This window comes from Nanorana parkeri, unplaced genomic scaffold, assembly GCF_000935625.1.
Source record: "Nanorana parkeri isolate BGI_ZX_2015 unplaced genomic scaffold, ASM93562v1 scaffold209, whole genome shotgun sequence".
NCBI classification, from domain to species: domain Eukaryota; kingdom Metazoa; phylum Chordata; class Amphibia; order Anura; family Dicroglossidae; genus Nanorana; species Nanorana parkeri.
Genome location: NW_017306477.1, coordinates 1,326,193 through 1,339,584, shown reverse-complemented (window position 1 = coordinate 1,339,584; position 13,392 = coordinate 1,326,193). Strand labels below are relative to the sequence as shown.

The 13,392-nt window shown below is 39.7% G+C and overlaps 1 long non-coding RNA gene across 1 annotated transcript; it reads right to left on the bottom strand.

Annotated features, from left to right (window-relative positions):
* Positions 1–3,857: 3,857 nt before the first annotated feature.
* On the bottom strand, positions 3,858–7,605 carry LOC108786403. The gene is made up of 3 exons (XR_001941198.1): positions 7,489–7,605; positions 6,840–6,847; positions 3,858–3,874 (listed from the first exon to the last, which is right to left on the bottom strand). It is a non-coding gene; the product is annotated as an uncharacterized LOC108786403 (long non-coding RNA).
* Positions 7,606–13,392: the final 5,787 nt, after the last annotated feature.

Below are 13,392 nucleotides of genomic sequence, written 5' to 3'. Positions count from 1 at the left end.
ATGTTCTCTTCACTCATTGAGAATGCAAATGATCCTATGAGAGATTGATGCTCCAAGACACGTCTCCACTTCCTGATTTGCATATGTAATGCAGCCATACTTAATGACTGTGAGTAATCATGTTAATCGACTTTTGCTGCAAAGCTCCATGGGGAACAAGAGAAAGTGATGGGGAGGGAAAGTGGTTAATTTACCCATAAACTTCAGAGGTCAGTCAAAATATGCCGGCATTATCTGACCACCAAAAGATATTTCTTACAATAGATCTTTTCATAATCATGCATTCTCAGATTGATCAAGTATCTATGTTTATGGCAATAGAGGAGGGATGGGGAGAGCCAGAAGAAATCTCCATGCTGGTTTGTCTTGGGGAAAACACTAGTAACTGGTGGAATAAAAGTGGAAAAGTAATTTACTATGTTGAGTATGAATGTCTGCGGTTGATCATCATCCTTTATTCTATATGGACAAAATTGGTGTGTTGACAAATGTTTTTGAGCACTTAAAGTGTATTTCCACTTTTGCAGTCAAATTTGAGAAACCCCTCTATATGTTTGTTATGTCTTCCTGTTCACACAACATATCAAAAAATTACTTTTACAAAAAGTTTGACCTTTTAGATGTTTTGTTAAATCAGGCAAGATGGCTAATTCCAGGGTTTTCTTCGCCCTTTCACAGTGATCTGTCCTTATAGAAACACTTGGGACTAAAATTTAAGGATTGCGCTTATCTTATATGTTTCATTAACATACATGGCCAAGCTACCTCAGACCCCTCATAGCCCCTACTAACATTTCAAAGGAGTAGAAGCAAGAAGAAATTGTAATCCCTAAAACCCCAACCCAAGTAAAAGCAATTTAAACTGCAAGAAGCATTTTTTTTTTTTTTTAGCTAATGCTATGTGAATGGGATCATGTAACGCAAATAAAATAAGTGTTATCCCAATGTAACTGCAAATATGGAAATACATTTTAAATTGTGCAGTTAAAGATATGATAAGTCTTGCCAAAAATCTATCTATCTATCTATCTATCTATCTATCTATCTATCTATCTATCTATCTATCTATCCCATATGACATTACTTCACCAAAATAGTTGTTAATGTTTCACACTATAAGCTAAAAACAAGATAATTACTATCAGAAATATCATGACAGGTTTTCTTTTCTTTTGGTTTCTGTAAAAAACTAATACCCCCAAAAGTGTGTTCACTGTTTAAGAACTCTACAAACACTAAACCTCACTGTGTAGAGATATGGCCACCATGCAACTTCATTCCAAAAGGAAAACATTTAATGGAAAAACATTATATATATATATATCTTACTGGAGGCACACAATAAATACATTATTAAAATATCACCATGGTGTAACTTTAAAAATCCCCGCAACTCAAGTGATCTGTTATATCTTTATGCTGTGTCCCATAAGGTTGTTTATAATGTATCTTTGTAAGAGGAATCCAGAGGCTGATCATCTTTATTTCTCAAAGTTTATCTTAGACATTCGTCCCACACAGTATGGAGAGCTCCAATCAAGGAAGAAAGATGAGTATTGCATTAGTGTTTGGGCTCCAATAGTCCAATTTACTTTCTTCATAAACTTCCAGGAATCAAGCAGGGTAATCATTTTGGGATATCTGTCCAAATGTCTCCCTTTTCAAAGACATCAGTCACAGATAGAGCCAAGAAAGAGACAAACACATGCTCAGGCGCCATTTTGTGCACACATAAACCTATGTAGGAATATTTTATTTGGGTTATTCCTCTTATGTAGCCGCCTGTGACCGGCAAACCCTTCAGGTTTCAAGCCATCCCCACACTCTGTTACTTTCTACAGAGGGATTCTGTCTCACAGAAGTGATTGGATTTTTGGAGAGGATCCGATAAGTATATCTATACTTTTGGGACTAATTTGTTTTTCGTTGGATTATACTTATACTCTGTAAAGAGGTGAGGAAGGACTATGCAACTTGGGAAGACTGATGAACTTTGCATGATGTAAACGCATGTTTGTGTTCAGCTCCTGTTTACATTTTACTACAAAGGAACTGTGCAATGCTCAATACATGTCTACCTTTGACTCTGTGTTGGCACTTTAATCCATTTTGATGGACTTTAATGGTGGGTTTTCTATGGATATGACTGTCACATCTGACATGATTCTGGACAAGCTCTTTCTGTTACTGATCTCTTTGAAAAGGGACACAGTTGGACAAATATCCCTGATGATTACTCTGCTTGGTTCCTGAACATTTATGAAAATTGAACTATTAGAGCCCAAACATTAATACAATACTCACCTTTCTTCCTTGATTGCAGCTCTCCATACTGTGTGGGAGATGAAGATGAACTTTTAGAAATAGAGATTATCAGCCTCTAGATTCCTCTGACAAAGATACATTGTAAACAACCTTATAGGACACAACATACAGAAAATAAAAAAAACAGTTTTTTTGCTTGCACATGATTGGGTGATGTAAGTCAGCTGAGCTTTACCTCTTTCACTAAACAAGTGGATACTGCTCCTGGAAAATGCAATTTCCCTTGTGAAGTGAACAGACTATTTGCCTTTAGTAAATAAACCCTTAAGGGTCTGTGGTAAGTCCAGTGGGGAAGAGGTAAAATCTCTGCCATGTTTTTATTTTTGCCTTGGGTCCCTCACTTCCTGTCACTGTGAGGTCAGGACAAGAAATAAGCAATGAGGTTGAAACTGGGACAGGAAAGCATAGACCTCAATAAAACATTGTCACAAGCTCTAGCTCTTCAATACTCTACTTGAAAATAAATGCATTAAAATTTAATAAATATGTATAACAATTTGTTAATAGTAAAGGAAACTCTGTTACTTTGCCATTTAGGGCAAACTGACAGCCGCCTACTAGTCCACCCCCCAAACCCACCTATACTCACCATCACAACACTCCCCCAATGCTTCTTCATCCCTTGCAGCCAGAAATCAACTTCATATTTCTTCCACCTATATCATTTGTTATAATGGACTTATTGTGCAGAATGTTTAGAATTTACCAGAAGTTGATTTCTGGCTGCAAGGGAGGAAGAAGCATTGGGGGAGTGTTGTGATGGTGAGTATAGGTGGGTTTGGGGGGTGGACTAGTAGGCGGCTGTCAGTTTGCCCTAAATGGCAAAGTAACAGAGTTTCCTTTACTATTAACAAATTGTTATACATATTTATTAAATTTTAATGCATTTATTTTCAAGTAGAGTATTGAAGAGCTAGAGCTTGTGACAATGTTTTATTGAGGTCTATGCTTTCCTGTCCCAGTTTCAACCTCATTGCTTATTTCTTGTCCTGACCTCACAGTGACAGGAAGTGAGGGACCCAAGGCAAAAATAAAAACATGGCAGAGATTTTACCTCTTCCCCACTGGACTTACCACAGACCCTTAAGGGTTTATTTACTAAAGGCAAATAGTCTGTTCACTTCACAAGGGAAATTGCATTTTCCAGGAGCAGTATCCACTTGTTTAGTGAAAGAGGTAAAGCTCAGCTGACTTACATCACCCAATCATGTGCAAGCAAAAAAACTGTGTTTTTTTTATTTTCCTTACACATGATTGGGTATTCTTTAGTGAAATTTCACCACATTCACCGAGCTAAGGGAAACTTCCCCTGCATATTGCCAATACCCCTGCAAAGTGAACAGCCTATTTGGCTTTAGTAAATCAACCCTTTACTGTACGCTAAATAATACGTTCCACTGATTGAACTTACGTGGAATTTGTTTTTTGTTTTCCCTATGTGTGCGTTTCTTCAATGTGCCCTAGTTTCTTCCTACAATCTAATAACATACTGGTAGAATAATTGTCTTCCAACTAAGCTGACCTCAGTGTCTCTGTGTGTGTATGTGACCTGTCCTAGGGACAATAGCCTATAGGATGCTTCACAGAGAGAATATGATTTTTGGATTTGTAAAAGGCTGCAGAAAAGTGCCAGCACTATAGAAATGGAGAAAGTGAAGGGTGAAAAGGTGAGATATTCTCTCCAGCATAATCCCTTGATATAGATTTTTAATCCTCTTTCTACTAGTTCTTTGCAGAAATGCTGAACTTGAGCCAAGAATAGCCTTTTTGAATGAAAAATTATTTCAGTGTACTATATCCAGCAGGAGGCTTTTATCCGCCATTTATCTCCATATATGTGTTCTTACACATGAGATTACAGCTGAGCAGCATATGGGAAAAGTGTGCCTTTGGATTACTTGTCCCTGATTGCCAGACGCATGAATAGGCTTTCTTATTTTGGTACATATTCTTCAAGTGAAACAATAATGTGTTTTGGTCAATTTGACGTAAGTCTAAACTATATACTGTATATACAGCATGTGTGTGTATATATATATATATATATATATATATACACACATACATACACACACAGTGTGTGTGTATATAATATATTAAATACAGGGACAGCCATAACATCTGATTTTCAGAGAACCATGGGGTTTCCAAAGAGAGAACACAGCAGAAGCTGCTTTCTTTCAGTCTGTCTCTTAGTGAAACTTCATATGGGGCCTTCTGGGAGGAAAATGGAAGATTCACTGACTAATTTTTAATGCAGAACTCAAGGCAGAAATAACAAGACTTTATTTATTCCAATTGTGAATTCAATAAAAAAAAATATATATTTTAACAGAGCTATTTACTTACCTACATCTGTGGTCATGTAACATGCCAGGTTCAGAGACTTCCCTTTTCTTTACTACATAGGAGAAGGGTCTTTCTATGTTTGTCTTTCTATATCGCAGCCTGGGTGATGTGGACACTTCCTATTGGCCATCTGGTGGAAGGGTGTTCTCAGGCTCTAGAAGACTGCACAGCAGACCACCTTTCATTAGATCCCTAGTCATCAAGTGGTACCTTTGACATTAAATAGCAAATCCCTTGCTCCATCAATATAATAACCTTCACAAAGATACATTGTGGAATAAGACATGGCAAGCCAGTAATGGCGACAAGATCAGCTGCAGGGAGCCTAGAGGTAATACTGGTGACTAGTCCTTTGCCGTTTTAGTCACAGCTTCAGGTCTCCTTTAACTAATGTAAGTTTTTGTTTCTCTTGAGGCATTATTTTCTCTCACAAAGGGTTTTTCCTCCACCTTGGCTCCTTTTCCTACCCACCTCAATAGACACTACATTGAAACTCACGTGTGTAGCCAGCCTGAAGCTAAGGAGTGATAACCCATGCAAGAATCATTATGTATTGATTTTTATGGTTATTTCAAACATGGATAAAATAACATGTGTGCAGTAAATGTAGCTGATCTGTGTGGTAATTCATTCATCATTTTTTACCATAAAAAATCATATAATGCACAGTAATGAAATGGAGGAACATGATTTACTTTTGTGAATTGAGCCTATAATAATAGTCGGTGGGCTGGGCATTAAGAAGTGCAGAATATTAGGGACACAGAGAAAATGTAATTATATCCCTTTGTAAATCAGCCTTTGTGACAGCAGTGTCACAGGACTGTGCTGTGGATTTAGATGTGAGCTTCAAATAATTAATTCACTTTCTTCTTGATGGACACGTTATCTGTCAAGAGCCAATAGATTGGGAGGGAATGGCCTTAATTAATAAACTCCCTTGCAGATGTCTCCATTAACACCTTAGCTGCAAGGGGTACATCATGTAAGAGACACTCAGAATGGATCTTTGATTCTAATTTAATATCTTGGTGTTTTAGATATAAAGGAGAACCATAATGCCTTTTGGTTAATTACATTTTTTCTTTTATGGTTTTAAACTGATGTTTCATATCTGTTTTACTAACTAGCCTGAGAGGTAGCCACTGCACTGTATTTGTAAGGTAAATGCCCGAGTGTACATCCACAAAAATATCCATATAAATCCAAAGGAGAAACAGAGGTACTCACCGGTCTTGCAGTGGAGATAAGCCAAAGCATCAGCATTTTATTGTTGACGTTTAGATGGAGTTCAGTCCATCTTTTACAGTTCATCTTGTACTATTTGTATCACTATAGTATATGTACTATTGGTTTTATACATAAATGTTTAATTCATGGTGCACCCATTCCACTGGATTTACACAGCATTGTGGTTGTGGGTTTTCTAAAGAGAAAACAGCAAAAAGAAAAATGTTGCTTTCATACTGACTATTTCTAATTGACACTCCATAAGGGGCCAACTGAAGGCAGCAGGTAGGAAGTCATGGGGTGGGGTCTCTACTCTGCGTCATTTAGATGAGAAAAATTTGAGCTTGAGCTGTTTTCCATAACCTGGCTTTCTACAATAGAGCAGTTATATGTTGACTGAAAGAAATATGCACTACCCACTGACTGGGAAAAAATGTCATATACATATGCAATAGTTCATATTTACCACAGAAATATTCAGAAATCAGCTATCACATTTCTTTTCCACATGTGAGATCTAGACTGAGCCTAACCAGCCCCAAATAAGTTAAAAAAATAACCTAAGCATTATAAAAGCAAATAGAGAGGGTCTGGGGGCTGCGAATAGGCGGGAAACATGTCCAATGGAAAAGAACAGTCACAGTGGCACCATTTCATCTGAACTAGTAGGCAAGACATGCAGCGTTTCCGAGTTACCCGCAGTCTGATGGAGCTGGCTATCATGAGCAAGGTCACCCAAGAGTGTTCTGTAGATATTAGCCACGTGAGATAGCAGGAGCACTTTTGACAGGGACAAAACAGGAACGGAGGGTAGGAGTTATTGGTGTTGTATAACGGGTATTTGATTCAGCTTCTGTCATGGAGTTGCAGCGTAACTGTGCACTACAGGCAGTCTGACTTGACAGCAGAATCACACGTTTAGTACCTTTAGGGACACAGAGACCTTACTCACGTGGGAGACAGTAGGGGACAAAGTTGGGACTGCCAGAGGGGCACGTGGTATGGTAGAACCAGTGAGGGGAAGGAGGTGAGTCATTCATTCCCCCCAGTGAAACAAGTGGCTCACTAGGAGACCATCAAAGTTCCGTATTCTGGGGAGTAGAGGAACTCCAGCCAGTAGAACCATCTCTTCCTAAATTTGGCATCCGTGTGATGTATAGTGGATATTTTATTTTTTTAGAGAGAGAGAGATAAATTTACCTGCCTAAGAGCTTTTTCTTAAATAATATATTTTTTCTAAAAAAATTCTTATAAATATAACAGAAAGACACAAATAAATTACATTTAGTTTAAGATTCTAGAAGACATATCTACAATTTAGTTCTTTCTTGTTGCTCCCTGACATCCTCTGGTGGCAGAAAAGTTGCAATGCAAACTACATTTGTTCTAAACATTAACAGACTATTAATATTGTTTACAGGAAACTTTAAAGCTTCAATCAAACCCAGGAAAAAATGTTTTAAATATTTAAACTTCTTACTTTTGAATCTACGACAGTCTTCTGCTATTTTATTAAAATATTTCGCATTTTGTAAAATCTCCCTGGTGCATGTTGGCTTTGCTAAACTGGTTTATATTTATTACCTTAGATTGGAAGCTCCTTTAGGGCGGGGACTCATGTGATTGTGCAATATGTACAGCGCTGTGTAAAATATCAGCTCTATATAAATACCTGTAATAAATTAATAAATAATATGAATTTCAACAGTAGAAGCAGGAACATCCCATACTGGGCAGAAACAGAGCCAGAAACAAAAACAAGACCTCTGCACTTTTGCTGTCCCCAAGAGATATAAGAATCCAGTGGGAGGACTCAGCCCACCAGACCTTATCTGCAATTATGACTATTTTGGATGGGCTGGCCCTTTTACTTAGTCTTATGCTATAAAATCTGTGTCTGGCCTTAAGTCCCACACCATTCTATGTAAAATACTAAAACATTAGAAAAGAAAAGCAAACGTTAAGTAGCAAAATGTACTCACCTTAGACCACGGCTTTAAGCCAACTCACTTAGATGGCAGTGGTCTCACTGCAGGATCCTGAGAAAACTGAAAATTCCAAAACTCCCAAGGGGGTGAAGGAGCCAGAAGCTGTTGCATAATGCTAAGGTTACCTTTTTTTACTTTATTCTCCATTTTTTTTTAAGGTTTAACTTGAAATTATTACATGAGAGGTCGGGGGCTAGGCAATAACAGGACCTCGAATTGACATGCACAGTCCAATTAAAGTCCTGCCAAAACTTTTTATTTTGGTTTAAATAAAGTACGGAAGGCTCTGCCTGGTTTATATTGATGTTTATATCTCTATTTGGAAGATTTCCCCTTTAAGTTGGTTGAGTTTGCCCTTACTCTATTGGACCTCCATTGATCTTTGAGGTCCATTCACCTTAGGTTAATTTAAAAGGAGAACTATGAGGTGAGTGAAAATCACTCATCCTCATAGTTAGAGCCGACGTGTGACAATGAAACTGTCACACGTCGGCTCAATAGATCGGGAAGTGAGCGAACACATACCACCATCTAGATAGGCAGAGCTAGCTGTCACTCATGCAGCTGGGTGGATCTCGACGACATTGTCGGGATCCGTCCCGGCTGCGGCGGTCTCAGTATACCGCGAGCTGTAGCTCGCAATATACTGAGCTTTGGGTCAAGGGAGGATGCTAGTATATGTCCTCCAGTGACCCTAAAGAGAACTATGGGGAAAAACACTTACCCCATAGTTTTCTTTTAACTCTTTCCTGCAAAAGATATCCATGGCAAGAACCCCTTTTTTCATATATAAAATTCACAATGAGAACTATATACAGTAAACTCTCTGTTATCGAGTATTCAACTAACCAGTACACTCATCTAACTGGAAGAAAAAATCCCCTGTGTACTCCCTGTTCTGCTGATCTGCGGCATGTGTTATCCTGGAAGCGATCATGTGCCTATTTGTCTTAATTTGGTTACTGCATTAGAATATTAATATGAAGTCAATACAGAGTTTATAGTATGGTATAGTATGGGGTATGGCATTAGTTAGACCTATTTGTAATAGTAACTCTCAAGCAACCAGAAACTACAGTGATCCGGAATCTATCAATCCGTGTGGATGCTGGATAACTGGGAGTTTACTGTAACACAATCTGAACCTTGAGAGCTGCATTTCATGTCTTGTCTATAGTAATGGAACAGGTTCTCTCGTGAATAGCCTCTCCATGCTATTTCCCAGGACCTATATATACAGTCTACACACTTATAGGCAGGAGGTAAGAGAAATAAGACAGTATGACGTTATTGCAGCTCAATTTGTGTCAAATTGTCCTAGACAAGGAACTCTTAGAACATGTTGTGTGTCTGTACAGCTGAGCTCTGAGCTCTCTGTGATCGATTTTACTTGCCAAAATGTTTATAAATTATTTTTCAGTAGCTATTGTGACCCAGTTACCCCTGCTACACATCAAAGCCAGGTTGGCAACCTCACCTTACATCACTGCAGTTAATCATTGCGGCCTTGTAACCAATCCACTCTCTACCTACTCAATGGGCAAGAAAATGAGTATCTCCACACTGATGAGGTCATCCCTCTGTTCTCATTGTGCTCCCTTCTTTTCACATAGCCTAGTCTACTAGCCTTCCCCTCTGCCTACTGCACAAGGGTTAGCAGGACAGATTGCAGTACTTCTGCTAGCTGTACTCGAGAATGGATACATAATACATAACCAGAGATAATTGATACCTGGATGCCTAGACCAAATCTAGCAGTATCAGCATACGTTTGTTAATTGATTATAACTGTATAATTAATTGTTTACCTAAATAATTTGACATTGGTTTAAAGATATATACATTTTTAGTCTATGGGCAGCCGTGTGTAAATGAACAGGTGTCTGTTTAAACCCGGGTACCCCCGACTCCGGCTAGGTCCGGAAAAAGGAACGGATCAGAGATCCATTTTGCTGGACAGGATCATGCCAGATTGGGCATCATCTGATGTAAACGGACACATCCGTTTACACACGTTCATTTACGTCTGATTCCCCATAGACTGACATGGGGTCCAGTAATTGCAGTTATTTATTTTGAGATCCTCCATTTCCTCCATCCAGATAGAGGTCCATCTAGCATTGAACAACATTCTCAGCTGTTCGGTGTCACTGGAGGATCACTCGGGGGCTTTGGAGGGTAAATGAGGACAGAGTTGCCATGAGTGATTTGTCTGCAGGGTAACGTCTCTTCCTGCTGCTTCACACACACTGGCGGCTGCTTGTCTATTGCCATTTTCACAATGAATTACTTTGAACCACTACAGTGGGGGTTTGACATGTCACTCACACCGGCAGAGTGGGCATTGTGCCATTGCAGTCATTGACAACTCTGGTGACATCCTTACTACACACAGAGGACAACTCTGAAACATGTTCTGCAAGCAAAGAAGCAAATGTTTGTCACTCACTGGCTGCCAGCCTGTAGGATGCCATGTGCTGATGTTGTCTTTGTTTAGAATAGACAATTTGCTTGGCTTTCTCCTGCTCCTGGACATCTTTTTTTAAACGTCCAATTAAATCTGAACTCCAGACAGATTTAAAAGACACAAATAAATACAGCTCCATATTAGGACATCATTAATACATCAAGAAACTTATATGTTCAAAAGCAAGCAGTGTAAGTACATGGATTTGATTCGATATCAGTCTAGTGTAATCCCTGTACAACAGAACAGACAGTTATCTGTACTGGGCATGGTCCTCCTTACCATCTTGTCTTGATTTGTATTGTGATTGTAATGTCTTCCTTATATTGTAAAGCGCTGCACAAACTGTTGGCGCTATATAAATCCTGTATTATAATAATAATACTGCAGTGCTCATGTGCTAACAATGGACATTCTGATAGGAGGAGAGCAGGGAGATAAGCTCATCCATCTGCTGCATCTCATGACACTGTCCAGTCAAGGCAGGGAAGGGACAAGACCTTTAAGTGTTACTTAACTGCAGCAGGGAAAAATCAGGCCTTTTGCCTGCCAGACAGATGCTATGTGGTAGTGCAGTATAAATGTAAGAATTGGATTGACAGAAATGCAAATTCTTTCACAGGTAAATCTGTTCCCCTATATGTATTTCATCTGGGGAGTTCCCCTTCAAGCAATTATTACTAAATTCCAGTTATGATTGCTGGTGAACAAATTCCTTAAATAAGAATTCCAAAAGTAGCATTTGAAATCCAGGAGAGAGAGAGACAGTCAGGAGAGTGTGCCCTTCAAGACTTATCTGCACCCTGTGTTTCAGACTACTCCTTGCTTCCCAAGTTCCAGAGTCCCTCCATGTCCTGTGCCTCCTCCATGCACTCAAGTTGGAGCACCAGGACCCCTGTGGTTCCCCCTGTCCACCTGACATCGTGACATCTTGTGTCTGGGTTTCAGCTGGCCTGAAACCCGGACACTACACATACAGGACTCAAAACCCGGACTCTCCGGGTGAATCCCAGACAGGTGGAAACCCTATGTCACCCGCAAGTCCTGACATTGTTGTTTGAATTGCAGTAGTTATAGACATCTATGGGGTTGGCTACATACATTCAAATAATGCAGAACAAAGTTGTGAGATCAGGCTAAAACATTTTACAGTTTATATCATTTTAATTGATAAATGAGCGTTTTTGTAATTGAATCACATCACCTCTCACACCTGTACATGCCCTATGGAGAACAATTTTTACATATCTGCTAAAGGCTAAAGAGCTATTTATTTACAACTTTGTCATTACTTAAGAAAACAAAAGTAGTACAAATATAATTTACAGACAGCAAATGTAACAAAACTAGGGGGGAAAAAAACCTGTTAGTTTATAATAAATACTGTAGATCAGGGGTGGCAAACTCAAATTCATCGGGGGCCGCATCAGCAGTATGGTTACCCTCAAAGGGCCGGTTGTATAGGACTATGCATCTACTCTTTATTATCATAAATAGTTGCCTCTGCATTCAGTTGCTACTGGTTTTAATCATAATTTAAGTAATAACTAGCCTTGAAAACATCCACAAGAAACTTTATTGGAGACTGCTCAGACTGCAGCAGAAATCCCTAATCTGGCGTTTTCAAGTGACAGCTGTCACCTAGTCAAGTTAATGATCAGGTGACAGCAGCTCCATGTAAACGCCTGCACACCGCATGTAATGATACGTGATTTTTGTCTAGATGTTAAAAAAAGTTATACTCACCCAAACTGCAGAGCAGGCTGGCTCCTACTCTGGTCCCTGAAGCCTGTCTACTCCTCCGCTACAGCAATTGTATTCCCCTTGGCATCTTCATGTCCTATACACTGTGTATAGAATGTCATGGCTCAAAAATCCTTAGACCACTGCAGAGGAGGAGGGAGAGTGAGGCTCCAGGGTCCCGTCTAAGAGCCGGCTGATTCCGAGGATCGGAATAGCCCCACGGCAAGGGTTAAGAGCACTTTTGCCCGAATTTCCGCTTTAATAAGGGGTTACATGTCAGGTTGCTTTAACTGCTTTAACTGACATCATATACAGAATTAAAAGATAATAGAATACATTTACAGAGTTGTTCACAAAAGGGTGAAGAGTTTGGAGAAGGGAGGAGAAGTGAACAATCTAGAACAACATCGCTGATTTGGAAAAATTCTCCAATTCAGCTCACTTTCCAGTTCAGCTATGCTGTCCTAGATTGTTCACTTCTCCTGCCTTCTCCAAACTCTTCACCCTTTTGTGAATAACCCTGTTAATGTAACAATGTTAGTTTGTAGCTCTCTATCCCGCATCTGAAAAATATACGAGAAAACGCTGTCAGAATGTCCATTTTTTTATATTATTATTATCTTTTTCTCTCCAACTTTCTTTTCCTCACCTCTACAAACAGATAGTCTTTCTTAGCAGCCCTGCAGATCAGCTGCACACTCTGCACATCAGCACTCCCACCCACCCCATGGTGCACTTTACCTATATAGGAACACAATAAAACTTGACCTCACTACCATTCAGGTGCCCAGCAGCTGCTTTGCATCTACCACTCTGCCTGTCACTCAAACAATCCCACTTCTCCCTGCTTCCTAGAACCGGTCCTCCCTTCTCTTGTGCCCTCTGGAATGCCCGCTCTGTCTGTAACAAACTCAACACTGTGCATGATCTTCTTATCTCCAATTCCTTTAACATGCTTGCGGTTACTGAAACCTGGCTTCAGGAATCCGACTCTGCTTCCACTGCTGCCCTCTCCCATGGTGGTCTCCACTGGACACACTCTCCCAGACCCAATGGACGGAAAGGAGGTGGTGTGGGTTTCCTTCTATCCCCACAATGCACTTTTCAAGTTCTGCCTTCACCTCCCTCTCTATCCCTCTCCTCTTTTGAAACCCACTGTATTCGCCTATTCTCTCCAATTTCTTTGAGGATTGCCGTTATCTACCGACCACCTGGACCAGTATCTCGCTTTCTTGATGACTTCTCTGCCTGGCTACCCTACTTTCTCTCCTCAGAAATACCCACTATCAT